This window comes from Lipotes vexillifer, unplaced genomic scaffold (assembly GCF_000442215.2).
Source record: "Lipotes vexillifer unplaced genomic scaffold, Lipotes_vexillifer_v1.1 scaffold12, whole genome shotgun sequence".
In the NCBI taxonomy this organism is placed as follows: domain Eukaryota; kingdom Metazoa; phylum Chordata; class Mammalia; order Artiodactyla; family Lipotidae; genus Lipotes; species Lipotes vexillifer.
The window spans coordinates 4,385,640-4,393,791 of record NW_006796716.1 but is presented as its reverse complement, the minus strand read 5'-3'; the positions used below and the strand labels follow the sequence as shown (position 1 = coordinate 4,393,791).

Genomic DNA, 8,152 nt, shown 5'->3' with positions numbered 1-8,152 from the left:
CCTCCGCCCCCGCCGCGGCCGCCGCCACCGCCACTGCCCCCCTTTGCTACTCCGGCCCGCTCCGACCCGCACGGCCTAGCGCGCTGCTAGCGTGCCCGGCGGGCGCGGCCCGGATGCCCGCCTCCCCCGACCCCCCCGGCACGTGACCTGGGAGCCCGGTGCCTCACGTGACACAGACTGCTGCGGGCCGGGGGGGTGGTGAGGGTGTCCCCGGGGTGCTCCCCGGCTGCCCCCCCCCCCCGCACGCGATGCGCGACCATCGCGACGGAGGCCGCCGCTAGCGGCATCGCCCGCCTCCTGGACGGTCGGCTTCCTCCGGGAAGCCCGCCTGGATTGAAGGAGACCACGTACAACCCAGAGGTGTGTTCGTCGGACATCCCCGGGGTATATGAAATAAACGAGGACCCTAATGGTTTAGAAACAGTCCGAGGCAGCACTGGCTGGTGAGACCTGGAGTTTCTCTTTGGCTCCGCCACCGACTAGCCCCCTAGACCTTGGGGGCGAAGGAGTTGACGCTGTCGGGCCTCAGTTTCTGTTTTATAGTAAGGTATTGATGCTCTGCTCCGCCCCATCCCTGGCCCCCATTCCACTCCCTTCCGTAGTGCCGAAAGAATTAAAATAGGTGAGTGTGAAAGGTTTCGGAAAGAAACTACTATGCAAATGTGAGAAGTAGATTGACACCGCCTTTGTTTAAAAAGGAGGTTTTCAAGAATGACTTTTCCGATTCCCTGACCTTTTTAGGTTGAAAAAGTTTTGTGTGTGTTTTCACCGTTTTCTTTGGAAGTTACGCCAGAATGTATACTTCCCAGCTTCCTAAAACAGCCGTTACCAAAAACAATATAATCCTCAGGACAGGGAAGGGTAAATTCAGACTTGGAACTTGAGCCCTCCGTGTTTCGCCAAAACGGAGCGCCGACCTCCAGAGCTACCAGGAAGGCCCTTTGTTCTTGCACGGAGCACACCCCAGGTTTCTATGCACTTATAGTTTTCGTGTCTGCTTTTTTCAGTTCCCTTGTCTTTCTTGCAGTCAGGATTCCTGCCTCAGTGTAGTCAGTGAAGCTGCTTGTTCACAGGCTGGAAAATGCAATTGTTTAAAGCGAGGGCTTATGTGCTGGTTCCATCCCATACTGACCGTGGCCTTGGGCAACTTTACTCATCTCTGAGTCTCTGGATTGTATGGTAAAGCACTTAACACAGTGCTTGGTATAGGGCAGGCACTCCACAAATGTTAGCTAGTGGGGTCTTCTGGGTCCACACTATTCACATTGTTAACTGTGTGAAAATATATCAACAGAATCCAATCTCCAATCAAGTTCTCCTAGAACAAAGTTCTCAAGTTTACGACAGCTGTTTTTTCTTACTCCAAAACTTTTGTTGCTGCTTCCCCCCCCCGCCCCCCCACTTTCCTGGATGTGTCCTACCCTCTGAATAAGGTCTTAGCCTTTTGGCCTGTTTTAATGATGAATTAGCAAATGTGAGATTGTAAATTATAGTGGAGAAATGGTACAGGGGAAAAAGGGGGGAAACCCCTGTGAAGGGGAAGCAGTCAGGGACAGTGGTGGCCTGTGCTGAGCAGGAAGGAAGGGCAGAATATGGGTAGATTTAAGAAAAGTGAGCATCAGCTTTAGAATAGTGACAAGCCAGGCTGATGGGAGAAGAGGACCTGGATTGCTAGTTGGATGAGAAGTGAAGTGAAACTTACGTTGAGGGCTTCGGATGCTATCATGAAAATGTTTTTGATTGGACAGTAGTACCTACCTACCTACCTACCAGATGCTTTGTGTCAGGGAGAGCACGCTGGACTCCAGGGTAGAGGATTGGAGGGATCGCCCTGGGTTTCCTGTATACCAGCTTGTGATCCCGGCCAAGTCATCTCCCCCAGCCGTAAAGCGAGAATGCGTTTGCTGCCAATGACACTGTGGAAATTGAATTGCATAAGCACCCTCATTGCGAAAGGAAACAAATCAGAACTGTGAATCTCCCGTACAAAATTAAAGAAAACAATCTGAATGAAGAAAATCACTTGGACCTAAGATATTTTTGTTTATTCAGTTTTATTCAAGACTATGCTGTAAAATGTCTTGGTGGTCTGTGTTATTTTAAATTTGGAAGCTTTTGAACTAAACAAAGAGATGTGGTTAGATGATTTATCAAGATGAAAGGGAAGTCTCAAGTAAACAGCCAAACTCTCTGCCTTTTTTTCTAATGAGCTAAGTTCTTTGGTGAATCAAGTGTAAATGCTTGTCAAGTCACCAATGCAAAATGACCACATTGCTAAATCCACTGGTTTGTTATCTTATGTGGCCTATCAACAGCATATGACACAGCTGGTCACTACCTCCTCCAAGAAATGCTCTCTTCACCTGGCCTCCAGATCACCATATCCCTTGGTTTTCCTCCTACCTCATCAGCTGCTCCTTCTGAATCCTTTGCTGATTCCCTCCTGCTTCCCTATCTCCCAGGGCTCAGACCTTCCAGACCTCTCCATTGTAACAGGAGGTACTGCACAGGATCTGAGCCCAACTGCTAGACGTTACTGCCTCACCTTAGCCATTGCGTCCTTTGGAACACCTTGCATCCCCCCAAGGTCATATTGGCTGTACCTCCTTGAGGGTCCACTGAACCCTATACATGCTCCATGCTGAGCAGTGGTCACACTGTCTTGCTCATCTTGTTTGCCTTCCACAGTAAACTCTGAGCTGCTCAGCACAGTATTGTTCTAGGATGTATCTAGTCTTCCAGCAGCCTAATGGGTCTCCTTGATCCAACTTTTATTGCTGAGTAGTATTCCATGGTATGGATGTACCACACTTTAACCAGTCACCCATTGAAAGACACATGGGTTGTTTCCTGTCTGGGGCTTTTACAAACACTGCTATTACAAAAGCTGCTGTGGACATTTGTGAACGAGTTTGTAAATTCCCATGTGTGCTCTTGCTGGGTCATATGGTGAGTGTATGTTTAATTTTAGAAGAAACTGCCAAACTATTTTCCAGAGTGGCTGGACCATTGAAAATGTCCACAAACAGTGTATGAGAGATCCAATTTCTCTGCATTCTCCTAAACACTTAGTATTGTCAAAATTTTTAATTTTAGACATTCTAATAGGTGGGTAGTGGCATCTCATCATGGTTTTAATTGCATTTCCATAATGGCTGTGTTGAACATCTTATGTGCTTATTTGTCATCCTTATACCCTCTTTGCTAAAGAACCCTCTGTTCAAGACTTTTGCCCATTTTCTAATTGTTTTGGTTTCTTTGGTTTTGGTTTTTTTCGGCTGCGCCGGGTCTTAGTTGCAGCACTCGGGATCTTCGTTGTGGCATGCGGGATCTTTCAGTTGGAGCATGCGAACTCTTAGTTGCAGCATGTGGGATCTAGTTCCCTGACCAGGGATGGAAGCCGGGCCCACTGCATTGGGAGCACGGAGTCTTAGCCTCTGGACCACCAGGGAAGTCCGTAATTGAGTTGTTTTCTAACGCTTGAATTTAGAGAGTTCTTTATCTATTCTGGATACAAGTCCATTGTTGGATATGTGATTTGCAGGTATTTTCTTGCAGTCTGTGGCTGGGTGGTCTTTCACAGAGTAAACGTTTTAAATTTTGATGAAGTACAATTTATCAAATTTTTTTTAAAGCATATATTACTTTTCACATATTTATTTATTCATTTTTGGCTGCATTGGGTCTTCGTTGCTGTGCACAGGTTTTCTCCAGTTGTGGCGAACGGGGGCCACTCTTCACTGCAGTGCGTGGGCCTCTCATTGCAGTGGCCTCTCATGCTGTGGAGCACGGGCTTTAGGCACGCCGGGCCCCAGTAGTTGTGGCACGTGGGCTCAGCAGCTGTGGCTCACAGGCTCTAGAGCGCAGGCTCAGCAGCCGTGGCACACGGGCCCAGCTGCTCCACAGCATGTGGGATCCTCCCGGACTAGGGCTCGAACCCATGTCCCCTGCACTAGCAGGTGGACTCCCAACCACTGTGCCACCAGGGAAGTCCTCAATTTTTTTCTTTAATGGATCGTGCCTTTGGAGTTGTATCTAAGAACTCTTTACCTGACCCTATGTCATGAAGACTTTTTTTCCTATATTTCTTCTAAAAGTTTTATAATTTTCCATTTTATGTTTAGATCTACCATCCATTTTGTGTTAATTTTTTGCATAGGGCTGAGGTTCAGTTCTTTGCCTATTTATACAGTTGTTTTAGCACCACTTGCTGAAAAGACTCATTCTTTCCCCATTCAGCTGCTTTTGCACCTTTGCCAAAAATTAGCTGGCTGGCTTTTCCGCGCCAGCCAGACAGGGGTCCATACGGCGTTGTTCTGGATTCCCATCGTAACTTAAAGGGAAACTTTCACAATTTCCAGAGCGCTTGATGTCCTGCAAATGAAGGAGGAGGATGTCCTCAAATTCCTTGCAGCAGGAACCCACTTAGGTGGCACCAACCTTGACTTCCAAATGGAACGGTACACTTACAAAAGGAAAAGTGATGGCATCTACATCATAAATCTGAAGAGAGCCTGGGAGAAGCTTCCGTTGGCAGCTCGTGCCACTGTTGCCATTGAAAACCCAGCTGATGTCAGTGTCATATCCTCCAGGAATACTGGCCAGCGAGCTGGGCTGAAGTTTGCTGCTGCCACTGGAGCCACTCCTATTGCTGGCTGCTTCACTCCTGGAACCTTCACTAACCAAAGCCAGGCAGCCTTCCGGAGCCAAGACTTCCGGTGGTTACTGATCCCAGGGCTGACCACTTGCCTCTCCCAGAGGCCTCTTACGTTAGCCTGTCTACCATTGCTCTGTGTAACGCAGACTCTCCTCTGCGATAATGTGGACATTGCCATCCCGTGCAACAACAAGGGAGCTCACTCCGTGGGTCTGATGTGGTGGATGCTTGCCCGGGAAGTTCTGCGCATGCGTGGCACCATCTCCCGTGAACACCCGTGGGAGGTCATGCCTGATCTCTGCTTCTACAGAGATCCTGGAGAGATTGAAAAGGATGAACAGGCAGCAGCTGAGAAGGCTGTGACCAAGGAGGAATTTCAGGGTGAATGGATTGCTCCAGCTCCTGAGTTCACTGCTACCAGTCCAGGTGGTGGACTGGTCTGAAGGTGTGCAGGTGTCCCCGTGCCTCTTCAGCAGTTCCCCACTGGAGGCTGGAGTGCTCAGCCTGCCACTGAACACTGGTCTGCCGCTGCCACTGCTCAGGCCGCTGAGTGGGTAGGAACAAGCACTGAGTGGTCTTAAGCAGTTCTTCCACAAACTCTTAAAATGGAAATAGGTTGACGGAAAATAAACAGTTTCTTAAAAAAAAAAAAAAAAAAAAAATCAGCTGGCTGTACTTGTGTGAATCTATTTCTAGGTTCTCTATTCCATTTTATTGATTTTTGTGTCTGTCCCTTAGCAGATATCACACTGTCTTGATATTGTGTTTACACAGTAAGTCTTAAAATCAGGTGGTGTGATTCCAACTTTTTGTTTTTCAAAATTGCTTTAACTTCTCTTGCCTTGCCATATAAATTTTACAATAAACTTATTTACATCGACAAAACTTCTTGCTGGGATTTTCATAGGAATTGCATTAAATATGGAGATAATTGACATCTATACTATGTTGAATATTCCAATACGTGGACACAGTATATCTCTCCATTAATTTAGATCTTTGATTAGCATTTTGTAGTTTTAAGCAGAGTTTGTACATGTTTTGTTACATTTATACTTAAATATTTTTCGCTCCCCCTCCTTTCCTCCTCCCCCTTCCCCTCTCTCTCTGGAGTGATTGTAAATGATTTTAAATTTTGGTTTCCAGTTGTGTATTGCCAGTATATAGAAATACAATTGATTTTTTTTTAACTTTTTTTTTTTTTTTGGCTGCCTTGGGTCTTCATTGCTGCGCACGGGCTTTCTCTAGTTGCGGTGCGCAGGGGCTACTCTTCGTTGCGGTGTGCGGGCTTCTCAATGGTGGCTTCTCCTGTTGCGGAGCACGGGCTCTAGGCGCGCAAGCTTCAGTAGTTGTGACTCGCGGGCTCTAGAGCACAGGCTCAATAGTTGTGGCGCACAGCCTTAGTTGCTCCGTGGCATGTGGGATCTTTCCGGACCAGGGCTCGAACCCGTGTCCCCTGCATTGGCAGGCGGATTCTTAACCACTGCGCCACCAGGGAAGCCCTACAATTGATTTTTGTATGTTAATCTTGTATCCTGCAAACTTGCTAATAAGCTAATTTATTAATTATATGTTTTTTTGTAGATTCCTCGGGACTTTTTATGTATACACAATCATGTCATCTGCAAATAGAGACAGTTTTTTTTTCTTCCTTTACAATCTTTTCTTTGCCTTATTGCACTGGCTGGGACTTCCAACAATGAGAGTGGTGAGAGACGACATCCTTCCCTTGTTCTTGATTTTTAAGAGAAAGGTGTCCAGTCTTACACCATTAAGTATGATGGGAAGCTGTAGTGTTTTTGTAGATGCTCTTTACCAGGTTGAGGAAGTTCCTTCCATTCTCTTTTTGCTAAGAGCTCTTATCATAAATGGGTACTAAATTATGTTAAGTGGTTTTTCTGTATCAATTGACATGATCATATGTGTTTTTTTCTTTAACTTGTTAATATGGTAGATAATACTGATTGGTTTTCTTACACTGAACCAGTCCTGCATCTTTGGAATAAACTCTACTTGGTTGTGGTATATCATTCTTTTTATATACTGCTGGATTCAGTTTGCTAACATTTTGTTGAAGATTTTTTGATGTTGTTCATGAGTGGTATCCATCTGTGATTTTTCTTCTTTTGTATTATCTTTGTCTGGTTTTGGCCTCATAAAATTAATTAGGAAATGTACCTTCCTCTTCTGTTTTCTGGAAGAGATTGTGTAGAATTTGTGTTACTTCCTTTTTTTGTGTGTGTGGTAGAATTCACCAGTAAAACCATGTGGGCCTAGATATTTCTTGTTCTAAATTTTTTTTAACTATGAATTTAATTACCGTAATAGTTACAGAGTTATTCAGATGATCTGTTTCATCTTGGGTTAGTTTGGTAGTTTGTTTTCTAGGAGCTGGTCCATTTTATCTGTGCTATCCCCTCTTTCATTTCTGATAATCATAATTTGAGTCTTCTTTTTCTTGTTCTCTCTTTTTTGTCAGTCTTGCTAGAGGTCAATTTTATTGACTTTTTCAAAGAACCAGCTTCTGGTTTGAGTTTCTTTATTGTTTTTCTGTGTTCAGTTTCATTTATATTTGCTCTTTATTATTTCCTCCCATCTTCTTCCTTTGGCTTTACTTTTTCTAGTTCCTTGAGGTGGAAGCTTAGGTTATGCTTCCATTCTTTTAAAAATACTGTTCAGTGTTTCCAGAATACTCCTTGCTTCCCTGAAGAATTCCTGTTTGTCCATCAAAACTCTGTTCAGATGTCACTTCTGAGATGGAGTAAGGTTGTAGCCAGCATTTCCTCTTCAACCCCAAATAACCCCCCAAGCTTGTAAGAATCTGAAGCTAAAAGAACCACAGGATTTAAGTGGTGCTGGGAGAGAAGTTCTCAGGAGCCTGGCCTCTTTCCAACCTCCAGTCAAATGGGGTCAGACTCTACCCCAGGCAACTAGAGAGAGGTCTGGGGTGGGGGGGTGGGGTTGTGCATAAAAATGCCAGCTCAGGGACGTCCCTGGTGGTCCAGTGGTTAAGACACCTTGCTCCCAAAGCAGGGCACCCGGGTTCCATCCCTGGTCAGGGAACTGGATCCCACATGCCACAACTAAGACCCAGCACGGCCAAATAAATAATTTTTTAATTAAAAAAAAAAGCTAACGTGTAGGCTTACAGTTTGTAAGGTTATATATTGGGTTTTGCAACTCAGTAGCAAGACAGGAATTCTCATCCCCATTTGAGTGATGAGGGAACTGAGGTCCTCACTGCAGGTCTAACTCATTTTCAAATGGAACTCTACAGAAGCTAAACCGCAGAAAACCCCTTCCCACTGGCCTTGGGGAGCCGCCAATCCCCGGGTGTTGCCCTGCACTTTCCCGCTAGGGGGCGCACGTCCGTACTCCCAGGTGGCGGGCAGTGACCGAAGAGCTGGTGGCGGGTGGGGGTGGTGGAGGGGTGCGAGTGGGTCAGGGGGCCCCAGGGGAGCTGTGAAGGCTGGTCCTGCGGCTCGGAGCTCGCGT

At 46.1% G+C, this 8,152-nt stretch overlaps 1 pseudogene; it reads left to right on the top strand.

The window, feature by feature from the left end:
• The window catches only part of LOC103087979 (40S ribosomal protein SA-like), an 8,844-nt pseudogene extending 3,606 nt beyond the window's left edge, over window positions 1-5,238 (top strand).
• The last annotated feature ends 2,914 nt before the right edge of the window (window positions 5,239-8,152 follow it).